This window comes from Hevea brasiliensis, chromosome 3 (assembly GCF_030052815.1).
Source record: "Hevea brasiliensis isolate MT/VB/25A 57/8 chromosome 3, ASM3005281v1, whole genome shotgun sequence".
NCBI classification, from domain to species: domain Eukaryota; kingdom Viridiplantae; phylum Streptophyta; class Magnoliopsida; order Malpighiales; family Euphorbiaceae; genus Hevea; species Hevea brasiliensis.
Window position 1 is genome coordinate 3,763,101 of NC_079495.1, and position 8,259 is coordinate 3,771,359.

The following is an 8,259-nucleotide window of genomic DNA, read 5'->3' on the forward strand; positions in this document are numbered from 1 at the left end:
AAAAGGAGGGATTTTCTAGGGAGGAGCCTCTCTTCAAAATTTCATTTTAATCTTTATAGGGTGAGTACACAAATACAGCCACTTGATTTAGCCAAATGATTAAGATTTTTTTTTTTAATTTAATGGAAACACAATGAACTAAATGTGAAATGATAAAGAATTTTCATATAATATAAATATTAAAATAAAATTTTGAAAGAGTTGGAGGTACAATGAGTGTTTGGTACATGATTAATAAGAGTAATTATTATCTTTATAATTTTTAATTTTTTATTAATATTATTTAGATATTTGAAGAGATTATATTAACTATTTATCTTAGTAATATTTATATCTTTTAATGGGTTAAATATTAACTTTGAGACATTTAATCTTAATTTTTTAACTTTCTACCGAATACAACCTAAGATTTAATAAAAAAAAATGATCAAAATTGTAATAATCTATCACAATGTGGAAAAAAAAATAATTTTTAAAGAAATTAACTTGTTAATATTAAAGATTTTGAATTAAATCATGAAAATACGTAAACTTTTGAACTTTTTAATAATAATTAAAAAATATGCAAGTTGTCATTTATATTTCTATTTAAGTGTGTGTTTATATATATATATAGCAATAATATAAGAACAAGAAATAGAAAAGAAGGAAGATAAAAGATTCTTAGACTCTTCTTGATCATAATTCATAAGCTTTCCGCAGATTGATAAAATTACAACAACTCAACATTTGCGTTTAAGGCAAAAAATAATTTGGAGAAAGGAGAGATTGATGAATGCAGCTGATTTCATAGAACCTTCCCAAATTACATGATCACTCTGGGAGAAACTTTAACCATTTTCAGAGTGATTCTCATTCTTTAAGAAGGTGGGTCACCCATATTTCATGGCAAAAAGGATCCCCGCTGCCATGCCCTGGCAAGAGACTCTAGCTCTACATATAGCTGCTGATAGGTCATTTCAATGTAAAAGAGATTCAGAAGGGGTGCTCTAAGATTGCCAAGGCTGAAAACACTACTTCTTGAACGAGCACAAGCGGTTTGAAAAAAATTATTTAATTATTTTAATATTTTATAATTAAAATATAATTGGATTCTATTGATGATTTCACAAAATGGTTGTTATATAATGTAATAGCCTTTATTTATAAATTTTGGAGGATTTTGTTCTGTAATATACCATCATTTATAAGTTAATTTAAAGTTTCAGTTATAACGGTCATTATGACCATTATGTAATAATAATAGCTGTTACATTAATTATTACTATACTATAATTATATGAAAACAATATTATTTTGCTTCTCTTTTTTTTTATTTGTATATTCTCCCTTTCACAACTACTATATCTCATATATTCTCTCAAATTTTCATCTAAATTTCTACTTTCTTTTACAAAATCTCTTCTTATTATTTGTTAAGCTAAGATCATCATTAAATGTCTCTATTATAGCTATAATATTGTTTAATATTAATGATGTCTAAACATGATAAATCTAATGTTTTTATTTGACGTATTTGTGCTAATTATATTGTTGTGTATATTAGTTTTACTTATATCTATCAATATATAATCATTTTAATGTGAACTATGGTTTACATTATGGTCATTATAAGCCTATTTTCGTTATTCATGACTGCGACCGCGATTTGAAACCATAGTTCTAATTAGAAATGTAAACCATATGTATATGTATGCTAATTTTCTTAGAATAAACTATACCTGATCAAGATTTTTTTTTCTTCCTCTTGCTTTCATTTGCATGCATATCAAGAAAAATGATTGCCAATTACAATGATTCATCAATTCTTGTAAAAGTTTTCTTTGTTTTTAGCCATAGATAATGCTAATATCGTTCTTGGGTGCACGAAACCAGCAAATCTTATCGAAAGCTGAAGCTTGTAAACTCTTTCAAGCAAATCTAATGTTTGGGTTCCCATTAATTCTTGAAACTTTATTAATACTTCATTGAACTTTCAAATTGTTCACAGTGAAATTAAGCAAGGAAACAACAGTTGTGCGTCACTTAATAAAAAAAACGACTAGCAACTGTCAAATTAACTCCGATTAAGATTTAAATTTAATACTTCATAATCTTAAAAATAATTCTAGTACCACTTAATTAAAATTCATTGGTATTAATAAATCATCCGCATTTATTAATATTCACATCTATTTTTATTATATTAAAATCAAACTTTTTAATTTTATAACATTTTAGTCTTTCAATTAAATATTATTTATTTTAGTTTCTAAGGTTTATTTTTTGAATATCATTTTAGTTTTTCTACTTATCATTGAAAAATTAAAAAGTGAGTACTAAAAATATTATAGTGAGGAATTAAAAAAAAAATTATGTAAATGTAAGATCCAAAGTTTCTATTTTAAAAATTAAATAACTACTTTATTTCAAATTTCAAACATGAGAATACAAATGCAAAGGATTTTAGTAATAGCGGGCTTTTGAAATTTACTAACTCTATATTTGGTGTCACGATTTGATTTCATGGGCCGGACCAGCACTAGGACTTAGATTGGTATAAAATCCCTTAGACTCGTAGTAAGTCTCACTATTCCCAAACTCATAACCAAAACCAAAATCAAGGCTCAACAGGCAAATAAAATAAAATAAATTTACTTGGGCCAACTCTGATAACTATCAGAAAAATCAAAACTAGGGAAACCTAGCTCAACCCTGATACTCATCATGCACAAATTAATTAATCTCCATTAATTAATGTCATACATAAATACATTGATGTTACAACAGAATTCTAATAGTTAAATAAATAGATAAATAAATAAAAACTATAAAAACTACAACTAAGAGGTTGCACACCTTGCGAAGAAAAATGCAAGTTAGATTCGAAAATAAACTTGCTTCTCCTGCAACCTGTGAAAAATATATGAACAGGGGTGAGCATTCGACTTAGAGAGTTTAGATATTAATTATAATTATAATTTCTATAACTATTTAAGATTAATGTATTTCTAAGTATGAAATGCACACTGAGCACTTATATCAAGGAAATCACCCAACTCTCGCATAAGAAAATAATTTAAAGTTACTCACGCTCCCAGTATATCACATCAAAATATAAATATGGGAGTTAATCCTCTATACAGATCTCTCAATCCAAATCCTACTAGCGAGCTCAACTCAAGCCTGACTTCTGTTTGCGAGGGCCAGCAAGATCAATTCAAAGCCGTATATCACCCTGACTTTCCATATTTATAAGGACTGAATTCCAGCGAGACTAGCTCAACCTGCTTCTATCCATCCAATCCATATCCATGTATACCATATATAAATAACACACCTAGCTCTAAATTATCCTTAGGGTGGCATTTCACAAACCAATAACAATTAATCAAATATGCAGCAATTAAAATGCTCCTAATATATTAACTATTAATGTACATAATTAAATATTTATAAAATGTATGAGCATGCCAGATATATAATTAATATTGAAATTACAAAAATAATCAATATCCAACTCACAGACTGATAGACTCGATTGTAGTTGATCTGGCTGGAGAGAAGAAAAGCTAGCTGACACTAATCACCTATATAGACACACTGACTTCTATCAATTTACTGATATAATTAATCAATTAATTTAATTAATGAAGTAAGAATAATTTCTAAGGTTTTATCGAAATTTCGACAGAATCTCCCCTATAACTAGACCTAATCTCCTGCAAGAAAACTCAGCAAAAAGTAACACATTAGGTCTCAGGTCCACAATAACAAGTATAATACCCATTCCTACAAGAAACCTAATCTAAGTCTAAACATCTAAACTCTGACTCAGGTCTCTAACTCATTTACAGTCCAAATAATTATTTTCAGTACTTTAAAAATTATAAAAATATTTTTGGATGTCTTTTACATCTTTGTTATATTAATTAAAGTTATTTTACTTAATTTTATTAAGTCAAGAATATTTTACAGATTGACCAGCTAGCTTAGCCAAGGTAAAAACTACACAATTTGTGTTTGGAACTACTTTCTACTACCTAAAATACATCCGAAATGTCTGAAAACCTTAAGATTGACTGTAAGGACGATCCCTTTTCGAGGACACCTGGACCAACCCAATAACTCGATCTCGAGTGCTGATGAACCGTCATCGATCCGATCATACCTAAACGAAGTTCGAAAATTATTAATAATTATCATATAATTATTTTTAATTTATGAAAATTGAAAAGACCTGAAAATCTCACCAAACGATCTGGACCATCTGATGATTGCATTTTTCAAATGGTATCCGATCGGAGCAGGGTTGGTCCCATCTCAAAATTCTCGATACACTTAGTTCATCGGTCGTCTCAGATCGCCGATCTGACGGTTGGATCGTCAAGAAAATGGCCAAAAAGCTATTGTCTTCTCTCTCTTCCACCTCATCGGAAACACCACCATTCTGGGCATGGTTGGTCAAAAAAGAAAGCTTGGAGGGAGAGGAGTCAAACGCCGATTTCAAATCTTCCATCTAATGTCCAAATCGCCGAAAAAAGGACGCTAAATTTTCTCTCTCCTCTCTCTTTCTCTCTTCAAAGCCGCCGGAAAACACCACCTCCCACTGCCAACCTTGCTCCTATAGTATTACCAGACGGTGCTGTGTGGTCTAGGTCTTGCGGGACTCCATCAGGTGGGAGGGTGGTCGCCAAAAAAAGGAGAGAAAGGAGAGAAGAGAAGTGGGGAGAAATGGCATTTTATTTTTTTGGGGGGCGGGGGGGTGCGCCGGCAAAGAGAGGCTGACTGGGTATTTGAAAATTATGGGTTTTTTTTTTGAACTTTTAATTACCTTTTAGTCCCTAAACTTTTTAGGTATATTCAAATAAGTCTAAAATTCTTTTATTATATTTAAATTAAGTAAAACTTTGGTAATAATAATAATAATAATAATAATAATAATAATAATAATAATAATAATAATAATACTCTAAAGAAATTTAATTATTTTTACATATAATATAATTTAATCTTAAACAACTCTAATTGATTTTGATAATAACAATATTATAAATAATAATTTGAAATAATAATAGTAATAATACTACATGTAAAATAATATTCATAAAATAAAAAAAAATATTATTATTATGAAAATACTAATTTAACACCATGAATAAAATAGGAATAAATTAATAATCTAATTAAAAATATTTTATATAAAAAAAAAATCAAGTTGTTACATTTGGAAACTAAAATTTTATAAGAATTTAATTTAATTAATTTTTTTTCTCAATTCTCATACTTGAAATAAAAGAATTCGATTCTTTTTAATTTAAAAAAAATATATTTTAAAAGAAATAAAAATTAAATATGATTATATGATAATTCAATTGAATTTTTTTCTTATAAATGAATTATTTTGAAAAAAAAGCCTAAATGAATGAAATCTTAAATTTTTAAGGACTTGTTCAAAATTTCTCACTTAATCCATTTTTCTATCTTGAATGGGATTGAGTTTTTCCCCTAAAAAAAACCTTCGCAGATTCAATTATATGAAATCAACTATAAGTTTGTGAATTAAAAAGGATAAATAACACAATCATCTATGTAATTTATTGTAATTGATAAGTGAGTTTAGAGATGGCAATAGTTTCTGATCCCAACCCATTCTCCCCATACCCTAATAATTTTTTCCAACCCTAACTCACCCCGTTATTGCAATGAACAAAGAGCATCATGTAGTGAATTGTGAGGGGAAAGGCCTTAGAGAATTATCAAAAGAAAGAAAAAATAATTATTGTTTTACGGATTTATTAGTGGAATACATTTAAAAAAAAAAAAGAAGATGGTAATCGATTTATTGATGAAATCAATACTCTCTCTTTCACTTTTATTCGTTATTTTTTAGAAATTATTTTATTCATAATTATTTATTATTTTGAAAAAAAAAATTAAAGAGTATTAATTAATTTTTTTAATTTTATTTTTATTTCTATTAAATATAATAACTAATTATTTTATAAAAGTAATCAATTAATTTGATTAAATTAGAAAACTTTTCAGCTCTAAAAAATGATAGAAAAATAGGCATTCGGAGCACTAAAATATAGTACTCTCTATAGATACATAATTATAGTTATTTCTGTCACGACCTGATCTCACGGGCCAGATCGGCACTAAGACCTGGGCCGGCATAAAGCTCCCGAAGCCCGTAGTAAGCCTTATTATTCCAAAATCCATAACGAGGGACAAAATTAAGGCCTAACATACAAATAAAATAAAATAAAATATTATATTTTTATTTGGACAAGCCCAACCCAATGATGACCAGAAACCAAAACTATAGAAGCCCAGCTCAACCCTGATACTCATCGTGTGTAAATTATTTAATATCATAATAATTTTTCATTAATTAATATCATAAGTACATAAACAAATGTCACAGTGGAGTTCTAGTTATTAAACAAATAACCTGTAGAAAAAAATGCAGGTAAGACGCAAAGAAATAAAACTCGCTTCTCTTGTAATATGGGAAAAAAATATATTAAATAGGAATGAGCGTTTGACTCAGAAAATTTAGATATTAATTATAGATGCAATGTTTATAATTATCTAAATCTGGTGCAATCCTACCATAAAATGCACATACATCACATATAACAAATAATTCATCCAATATTCGCACAAGAAATTAATTTGGAACTATTCACACACCCAGTATGTCACATCAATATATACATATATGAGCTAATCTCCTATACAACTCTGTTAATCTAATACCTGTCAGCGAGGTCAACTCAAGCCGGACTTTCGCTTAATAATCCAAGTGTGGGGGGTCAGTGAGATCAACTCAAAGCCGTATTCACCTCGACTTATCTATATATAAGGATAGGGTCCCAGTAAGTCAAGCTTCAGCCATGACTACCTGTCCTACCTATATCTATATCTACACTATACTCACATCAACACACCCACACAGCTCCAAATTATCCTCAGAGCTGCAATCACAAATAAATAACAATAATTAAATATGCGGCAACCAAAATGTCCTTAATATATTAACTATACATATGCATAATTAAATATTTATAAAATGTATGAGCATGCCAGATGTATAATTAATATTGAAATTACAAAAATAATTAATATCCAACTCACAGACTAGTCGACTGGACTGCAGCTGTTAAGTTGGAAGGAGAAGATGGCTAGTACTGATCACCTAAATATACACACTGACCTTTATCAAAAGACTGATAAAATTAAATAATTAATTTAAACAATAGAATTAAAAGAAATCTTAAGGTCTTGCCCAAATTTCGATAAAGTTTCCTTTATAATTAAACCTAAACCCCTACAAGAAAAATGAACCAATAACAACACACATGGCCTTATGCCCAAAACAATATTTATAATGCTCATCCAGGGCCTACATGAATCCTAATCTAGGTTCAATCATTCAAACTTTAGCTCGGATCCCTAACTCTTTTATAGTCTAAATATTTATTTTTAGCACTTTTAAAATTATAAAAATATTCCTAGAAGTCCTCTACATCGTCCTTATATTAATGAAAATTATTTTACTTAATTTTCCTAAACTAAAAATATTTTACAGATTTATCAGCTAGCTTACCTAAGGTAAAAATTACAAAACTTAAGTTCGGGACTGCTGTAACGCCCTCACCAAAGGTAGTCTATACATTTTACTGTTCTGATGACTAATATCTGTTCGGACAGTTAAAATGTCTGTAACTACACCTAGACTATAGTGAGGAGGCATAAATTGAAGAAATAAATATTAAAAAAATATAGGAAAAATGTAGAGAAAAAAATAAATTAAAGTTTAGAGAATTTATAAATTGATAAAAAATAATAAAAATAACCCAATATGCACTACTAAGGGCATTTTGGTCATTTCACCCCCAAAGGTGAATTTTGACCTAAATGTCAAAATAAAAAAAAATTAGAGAATAAAATAATTAACATTAATTAAAATTTATGAAATAGATTAGGAAAATGAGAAGAGAAAAGAAAAGAAAAGAAAAGAAAAAGCTTAGGAAAATTCAAAAAAAAAATATAAATAGGCACTAGAGGACAAACTCCCACCCACTTCCATCTTCTTCCTCCATTTCTTCTCTCTCTCTTTCCCTCATTTCCTCCATTGTTGTCAAGCTTCCAAGCTTGATTTCCCAAGCTTCTACACACCAAAACCCATAGCCCACTTCACAAAAAATACTCTCCACATCCTAAGGAAGCTATAGACACCCATTGGAAGCAAGAAATTTGAAGTTAGGGAAG